Genomic DNA, 9,255 nt, shown 5'->3' with positions numbered 1-9,255 from the left:
AAATGTTGTGATAAATTTTCTTGTCACAGTTATAGTAAAATTAAATCATATTATGATAAATTAATATTTTATCAAAAAAATTGTTAGCATAAAAAGTGTATGTATTTTTGTGATAAAGTATTTTGTCAAAAAAAAATGATCTGTCACTTTATATTAAAAATATAGTTATAATAATAAAATAAATTTTATCATAATATTTAGAAATGTTGTGACAGAGTTTTTTGTGTAACTATTAAAGTAATATTAAATGATATTATGATAAATTAATATTTTGTTAAATATTTTTGTCACTGTAAAATTGATTATGTTTTATGTGAGAAAGTTTTTTGCCAAAAAATGTTATGTCGTTGTTGTGAGCTGAGCGGGGAGCGGGGTTCGGGGGCCGCTTGCCCAAGGCTTATGGCTGACTTCTCAATCTTGAAATGGTTTGAAAAATGGAGTCGCTACCTAGTTCAACTAGGAAATTCCTTTTAACAGACTAGATAGCCTTGCTCGCCTCTGGTAAGACTATCCTGCATCGGACCAAAGACTAGGGTTCGTGGACCTCCCCGAGACTCTTATGCTTGACTTATTGATTACCGGCTTTATTTATAGGACATGTTAATTTTATATTCTCATCTCAACATTATATGCAGTTCACAGGATATGAAGGCTGTAAATAAACAAGTATGAAAGTTGTAAACACGTTTGACGCGCATATGACTCGATCTGGACTGAGATTTTGAGGTAAGTATCAGATACTCCTAAACATTTATCTAACCTTAGAGGTTTCTAGCAAATAGTATAAGTCTAATTGTCTTGATTGATTACATGCACAATGCCTAAAAACCATATGTATTAGTGTTGATTGATTTTATTAGTTGAGTCTTGAAAAACATATACAACCGTTACTACATTTTTGTATTAGTTCTACGATGTCTAAATGATGGGCTGTAATTGCATTAATGGGCCAATTTTAGGTGATTAGTCCTCTAACTGGTTATTATTTAATTTGGAATGCTTTTGGAAAACAATGGAAAGTGCTGGCATGCTCAGCGGAAGTTGGATATACATATAAGGTTAGAGAAACTTTTCAACCTCGTTGACTTTGAGTGCCTGGCACTCGCGCGGGTTTTGCCTATCGGTCTGGTCAGAATGGGCTCTCGGTCAGACCACGGGAGTTGTGCGCCTTGTTAATTCGGTTCTACTGGTTTGATTCGGAGTCAATTCCGAGTTCGAGTTAGCCCGTAACCGGCTATGGAAATTGCAGGTTTGTTGGGCCTCGGGCTCGTGGGCCCGGTTTATACACTATGTTACATATTTGGACTTCTGAGTCTGTTTTACATCGGGTCTGATCCGTTACACTACAAAATATTAAACTACACTAATATTTTTCTCACTTGTTTCAAGTCCGTTTCGCAGGATGGCGTGGCAGCGCCGCCGGTTTGCTGTGGCGGCGGCGCCGGTTACAGCGGCGGTGGCGGTTCATCGGCAGTAGTTCTGGAATTTTGTTTCGCGTTTTTCTCACTTGTTTCAAGTCCGTTTCTCATGAAAAAATAGTCAAAACTGCATAAAATCAAACAAGAAATCCAAAAACAGCAATTTTAGAGTGTTTAAAGCTCATTTAGGTAAAAAAATAATTTAGGGGCAGCAACTATGCATTCTAAGGCGCCTAATTGATTGTTTTCTGGTTTTGAACATTAAAAACAGCTAATTGTAGTGATTAACATGCTTTTCATTGAATTTTATGGCGATTTGGCAATTTAGTGATTAAGCTATTTATTGCAATTCTATGGATAAAATTAACACATAAGCTAACAATACATCGTAAAACAAATAATTACAGCAATCATGATATTCATGGCACAAAAAATCAAAGGAATAATTATAGCGGGTCCTCAGAATTACCGATCTGAGTCCTTGGCTCGTTTGTTGGCGAAGTGGATGCGAAATCGAGCTTCGAATCCATGCAGATGCCGCGTTCTTGGATAATTAACACGTGTTAAGTGTTTTCAGGACTGGATTTTAGTGTGTATATACTACTTTCCAATTTCTAGGGTACCTTTAGCCAGGCTGGCTTAAGGCTGTATTTATAGTAGTAAGGGGTGATCTAGGGTTTCCTAGAATCTTTTAGAACATTCTATAATATTCTAGGGTGAAAGTGTGTGAAGTGATAAGTTATTAAGTGTTAAGATTAGCTTTAAACTCTAACTTTATAATTAAATTTGGATTTAGGATTGGTGGCTGAGTAAAAGATTGCTAAAAGTGCATTTTGGGGCCCTAACGTGTCAAAAACGGTTCCCCGGGCCCCATAGATTTGGTTAAGTTCAATTTCAGTCCGTCAAACTTGCAAATTGGCCCATAAACTTCTAAGATATGTCAATTAGTCCAATTTCTAGACTTATATTACAATTTCTTTGTATTTTTATGGGCTATTTACACCTAATTACGTTTTAATCCTCCAAATTTGCAACAGTACACAGATTACGCCTGCTTAGATTCCAACAAGAAAATCGAAAGCTCGTCAACCGGACTGGTTTCTCTGAAAATCATCATTGGATGCTTCAGTTCGTTATCACTTTTTATCTTTCCGAAAAATAGGTGTCTACAGCTGTATATTAAAAATATATTTACAATGATAAAATATATTTTATCATAATATTTAAAAATGTTGTGATAATTGTTTTGTCACAATTAGAGTAAAATTAAATGATATTAAGATAAATTAGTATTTTGTCAAATATTTTTGTCAATAATAAAAATAATTATACTTTTTTGCCAAAAAACAATTTTGCCATTCTATATCAAAAGTATAGTTACATGATAACAAATTTTCTTTTGTCACAATTACAGTAAAACAAAATGATATTATGATAACTTATTATTTTGTCAAATATTTTTGTCTATATTAAAAGTAATTATATTTTTTGTGACAAAGTAAAAAATATTTTCTCATCATATATTAAAAATATAGTTATGATAATAAAATAATTTTTATCATAATATTTAAAAATATAGTGGCAAATTTCCTTTTACAGCAATTAAGTAAAATTAAATGATATTATGATAAATTAATATTTTGTCAAATATTTTCGTCACTATAACAAGTAGTCATGTTTTTTGTCAAAAAAATATTTTATCATTGTATATTAAAAATATAGTTATGATGATGAAATAAATTTTATCACTTTTAAACATGTTGTGACAAATGTTTTTGTACAATTAGAGCACTATAACAAAATGCTCTACGACGAAAAAACCCATCATGTTTAGTTAAAATCTCGTCGTTATAATATTATAACGAGGATAAAATTCTCATCATGACCTGTGGTAATAGCCTCCATAATTAAAAGTAATAATGACGGAAAATATAACTCTAGTAATTAATATATTTTTACAGCGACAATATAATTCCCTCATAATTAATAACTTTAATGGTAGAAAAATATTCCGTCATTATTTGTTTATCCCCTTATTAAACAATATATTTTATGCATTTGTTTTTATAATTATATTGACTATTTTTAAATTTTAATTTTTAATTTAATATGAATAAAGATTCTCTTTAATTTTTATACATTAACTAAAAAAACTAAAAGAACTTTATTGCATTCAGGATTTCACCAAATTGAACAATCAAAGCAATATGTCCAGTCGTTTATATTGATCCAAATTCAAATGTGTTCCAGATAAAAAAAATATTTGTATAGATCATAATTTATGATGAACATGAAAAGTTATCTAAAGGAATTTATAAATTCAATTTTAATAAATAAAACAGTATGTGCTAAGAATGGGTTAAGGTCTTCCCTTCAATATCCTGTTTTCAAGAGTTCTAAAATATTCTCCTTAAAAAGAGCCCTGCAAAATAGTCAAAACAGAAAAATAAAATAATGATATTCGGATTTTGACAATATAATTGTAAATGATGGATACCGCCTTTCTTAACTATAATGGATCCGAGTCGCAGGAGATCCATTCTCAGACGATACTGAACTCCCACCCGAAGGGCCAAACATACGAAACAGGTGGCCGAATCCATAGGATCCGCCTCCACTGAATCAACACCTGCCAGGAATAATGCCGGATCCTTGAGAACTCGGACAAAGTGCGTCGACTCTGGGATTCGGACAAATTACTAGATCTACTGAATATTTTCAAATATCATACCTATTTGGATACAAACTTCAACTTAGAAAAATAACCTCTAACATAAAAAGAGGAGACTATTTAGGAATACGTTCCCTAAATAGGACTCATGTCAGAATAAAGAATATTACTCCTAATCAGGGTCAAACCTTACAAAGTGGAATTCACTTTCCTACTACAAATCTACTAGGTATGCTATCATCTACTATAAAAGGAGTTTGAGGTATGTCTAAACACACAATTACATTCATATACTCAAAACGCTGCCCAAAATTCTAAACGGACTTTAGCATCGGAGAGTTAATCGGACAACCACCGTCCGGTTAGCTTCTACCCTGTTTTGAATGTCTAATTTACCGTATCAGAAGGCAGACTCCATCAATTGGCGCCGTCTGTAGGAAAAGCTTGACAACTTCAAATTGAAGGAGCTTTTTCGAAGTCAAACAAATACTATTGAAGAATATGACTTATGACAGAATGAACCTCAAAGACAAACAGCCAATGGACCCCCAAAACACACAGGAGATCATTAATGTTACTGAAGACGGAATGCATAGCTCTGCTGGGAAAAGTAACACCGGAGGAACCTCCTCCACTCCCCAGTACCAAAAAAATCCAATAAGGGTAAGAAATCCGATTTCTTTCAATTTAGGGGCTGATGGAGAACAAACGCCAGGCTTGGCAGCACAAGATCTCTATAACAAAATTCTAAAAAAAGTGCTAGAGTCTGTCTAGAAAAACCTTGAAAGACTGTCCAACAAAGTCAAGAGAACAAACGACAACCATGACGGAATAATGAAGATCCTAAGGGAAAACTTCTGCCAGATGAAGGGGCTGAACAGAAAACCTAGAGCTAGGCCGTTAAGGGCCAACCAGAGGAAGGAACGAACAAAGAAACGGAAGGAGAAACGAAGGGAAAAGCGAAGGAAGGAACGAAGGGAGAAACGAAGAGGAAAATAGCCCAGAGAATCATGAACATAGAAGAGATGATTCTGAAGAAGAAACCCCGAGAGAAGCGCCTAGAAACGGCGAGAATCAGGACGACGCCCGAAGCGGGTTCAATTATACAAAAAGAGGAACGAAGGGAGAAAGAAAAGGAGGATGCGCCACCAAAGAGCAAAAAACAGAAAGACGCAGAAAAAGCGCAGTCAAAGAAGAAACACTAGGAAGGGGAGGACGAATCCTCAGAATCACCCCAGAAAAGTAAAGTTACATACGTCGTTGAGGAGGACCTGGAAGAAAAGATTGTCAAGGCGTTAAAAAGGATGAAATCTGAAGAGGTTGACATAGATGACCTCAGGTTGAAGGGTTCGCCCCTTTCAGCCGAGATAATGGAGGAGACAATCCCATATAACATGAAATTGCCCACCTTGCCAATTTTCAACAGAGAAGGAGATCCAAAGGACCATACGTCCAGATTCACTGCCACCATGGGGTTGTTAAGCGTATCAGACGCGATCCTGTGTCGAGTGTTCCCAACCACCCTCACAGGAACCGCCCAGAGATGGTACAACAAGCTCAAACCTGGGTCGATCAAGAGCTTCGCATCGCTATCAACGGAATTTCTCAACATGTATCTCACTAATATACCAGCAAAAACGACCACCAGCATCCTGAGGTCGTGTATTTAGGAGGAAGGAGAAACACTAAGAATCTACCTTGAACGATTCAACAAGCAAGTTATGAAGATAGACAACTTGAATGTTGACATGGCAACTTAAGCATTACGAGAAGGAACACGATTCGGCAAATTAGTGGATAAACTGTTGGTTAACAAACCAACCACTTTCTCAAACCTGATGGGCATAGCCCAAAAATACTTCGAGCTAGACAAAGGCCGCAGGGCCATTCGCGGAAAAGAGGCGAAGGGGAAGGAATCAAAAGAAAAACCCAAAGAGAAGTCGAAATCAAGATCGGAAGATAGGCGAGGGAGACTTGAAGAGAATAGGCTATTGGCCCCCAGGGAAGATACGAACCGCGTTACGAACCCCGAGATGATGAACTAAACTATACACCGCTGAACACCAGCCGAACAAATGTCCTTATGTGCATCAAAGAAAATGTAAAAAACGTGGTGTGACCGCCTAATATGAAAGATGAAATCAGAGACACAAGGAAATACTGCAAGTTTCATGAGGATTATGGGCACGAAACGGATGGGTGCCGAGACCTAAAAATGAAAATTGAGAGAATGATAGATCTAGGAAAGCTGAGGAAGTTCATAGCTCACAAAACAAAAAGCAGTGGCAAGGGAGAGAAGAGGAGCAGAGACGACAAAGGAAAGAAAAAAGAAGAAGAGAGGCCATCCAAAATTTTGAGAACCATACACATGATCAATGGAGGAGGGCACAACAGTTCGACTATCAGAAGAAAACAAAGGAGAGAAGTGATGAACATAAAATAAACCCACATGCCATCGGTGATCTTCGACGTTGAGGATTACGAACATGTGAAAGCGGCCCATAATGACGCCTTGGTGGTAACAACCATAATTGAAAATTGGAATATGGAGCAAATCCTTATTGATGAAGGAAGTGCTGTAAATCTGATGACGAATGTTGCATATAAGATGCTGGAAGGAACTGTAGCAAGGTTGCGCCGAGTACCGATCCCGCTATCTGGGCTCGCAGGCCCCTCAATCAACCCACTAGGTGCTGTTACTTTGGAAGTCATAATCGGCGTGGAAAGGGGGATCAACAAGAAGGTCATGTCCCTATAATATAATGGACATGGAACTGACATACAATGTCATCCTAGGGAGACTTTTCTTCCACGATTCAACTGCAGTAACTAGCATAAGAGCCCTGGCAATGAAAGTACCGACTGAGAAGGGAGTACTAACGCTGAGAGGAGACCACAACATCGCCAAAAAATACTACGACGAGTCTGTTGTAGATCTCCAAGAAAGCAAACTAGAGAAGAATGGAGAGTAGAAGAAGTTAAATAACCCATCGCTAGTATAGACTTTGTGTCATACCCGATGATGTTACAATTATCTTTAAAATTTTGTAAGCAGTTATTATATTAATAAAAGTTTAGTTTTCAAGTAATGTGTGATCCGCTATACACGAAAAAGGAACCAGAAAAGAAAGCAAAGAACCAAAGACAAAGAGTTTTAATTAAACTCGAGCAAAGGCGAAACGATAAAAATTGAGTTTAGATTAACTCACACAAGGCGAAAATGCCAAATTAAGAGTTTAGATTATCTTGCAGAAGGCGAAACACCAAAATAAGAGTTAGATTAACTCTCAAATAAGGCAAAATGCCAATTAAAAATGGAGTTCAAATTAACTCCTGATATAATACAAAAACAAGAAAAGGACAAATCGACTCGGAAAATACCAAGAACGTCTCTAAGTAAAGACTAACTCCCCATCAACAATGAAATAAATCACAGGCGAACGAATCAGGCGAAATACAAAGCAAAAAATAAAATAAGACAAGCATTCGAATCCACAATAAAGAAAAAAGTTATATATTCATAAAAGATCAAGATTATTAAATCTTATACAAACAAGGCGAAGGCCAAAAAGAAAATTAAAAATCTACTTTCTAGACGAACGATCCTTCGCCATCTTCTCGAGCAAGTCATGAGCTATGAATTGAGGATCCAACCTATTTACGCCAGATAAATCAATTTTTGGGTTCTGCTCCAGGAGCTTCCTCCCAATGGCGAGACGATACTCGCTAATCAAAGCGGAATAAAAAGCTTTTGTGTCGAGCCGATGAATATGAAGCTTCTCCACTTCGGCCCTCAATTTATTCCGCTCTTCACCAACATACGTATTCACCCTAATGAGCTCCTCAATCTCCCGAGTCAAATCATCAGTTTTCTTCTCAATCACTGTGACTTGACGATCGTTAATAGTATCTTGAGCCTTCAGCTATAGGAGAAGCGAAATATGCTCTTCCAGTGAAGCCTTCAACTTTGCCCTCTTGGACTCGGACGTCGCCAGGAGAGAGGCGAGACGTTCAACTTCCTCATCGGCATATTGCCGGCGATAGTTCAAAACCAGCATGTCTTGAAGGGCCTAACATGAGAACAACAAGAGAAATGGGTTATCTCAGAGAAATCGACAAATATAAAAAAGTGGAAAATAAAATAAAACCAACTCACCGAGAAGCCATGGAAGCAAGCGATGTCCAAAAAGCTCATGACCGGGCTTAGAGACAAACCGAGTAATATCATCAGGAATCGCCAAACTCCTGATGTACTCAGCCAGAACCCGAGGGTTCAGGATACTTGCCGGGTCATGGCCCTCAACCCACTCCGCTAACTTCGGAGTGGAAGGCAAACTGCCGCGAAGGCCTTCCCCTGAGGGAGACCCCTCATCAACCCGACGTCTCTTTCGAGATGGCGAATCACTAGGACCTTGATTAGGGGAAGTTTCCTCGAAGTCTAAGACGGTTACCTTGTCCAAATCTAGTACCTCCACCTCTTCTGAAGGAATCATTGGAACTAGGGGGTTTGGGAACAACAATCTCATCGTTTGCGGGCTCTTCGACCACATCATTTTCCGCCACGACGATTATTCCATCACCGGCTAATAAAATCGCCCAAATAGAAACCAAGACGACTTTAGCTTCTTCTTCAGGAATCGGCTCGGCAACAACATCTACTTCAGGACCGCCCATCGGAACGTCCAAATCTATTTTGAAACCGGAAAGCAGATCATCAAATGAAGAAGACATCCTACAAAAGAAAAGAAAAATAACAAATTTAGAAATAAATACCTTCAAGAAACGCATAGTGAAGATCCGCCAAACCACGCGAAGGATCCGCCAAAGGAAGCCATCGACACCGAATGTGACTACTAACCAAAACATCTAAACTTGGACGCTGGAAAATACTATGAAACGACAAATCAAAAGCAAGGATCGTCTCAGATAAACTTAAAGGAGAAGGATAGTTCGAAAGGTGATAAATAGAAAAACCGTCAGGAAAATGAAGAAAAGAAAAATTATGTGTGACTATAAAAAAGCGATTTCGCCAACCATTGTCCAAACAGGGCAAATAGATGGACGAACGACCCTTACGACTGACTGGAAATATAAAACAAGCATCGCATTTCTTTAACTCTACAAAATAGTAAAAAACGTTAAGGGAAGGGGATTGACCCCGAAGCC

The sequence above is a fragment of the Mercurialis annua genome, linkage group LG1-X, assembly GCF_937616625.2.
Source record: "Mercurialis annua linkage group LG1-X, ddMerAnnu1.2, whole genome shotgun sequence".
NCBI lineage: Eukaryota > Viridiplantae > Streptophyta > Magnoliopsida > Malpighiales > Euphorbiaceae > Mercurialis > Mercurialis annua.
This window is presented reverse-complemented; position numbering follows the sequence as displayed.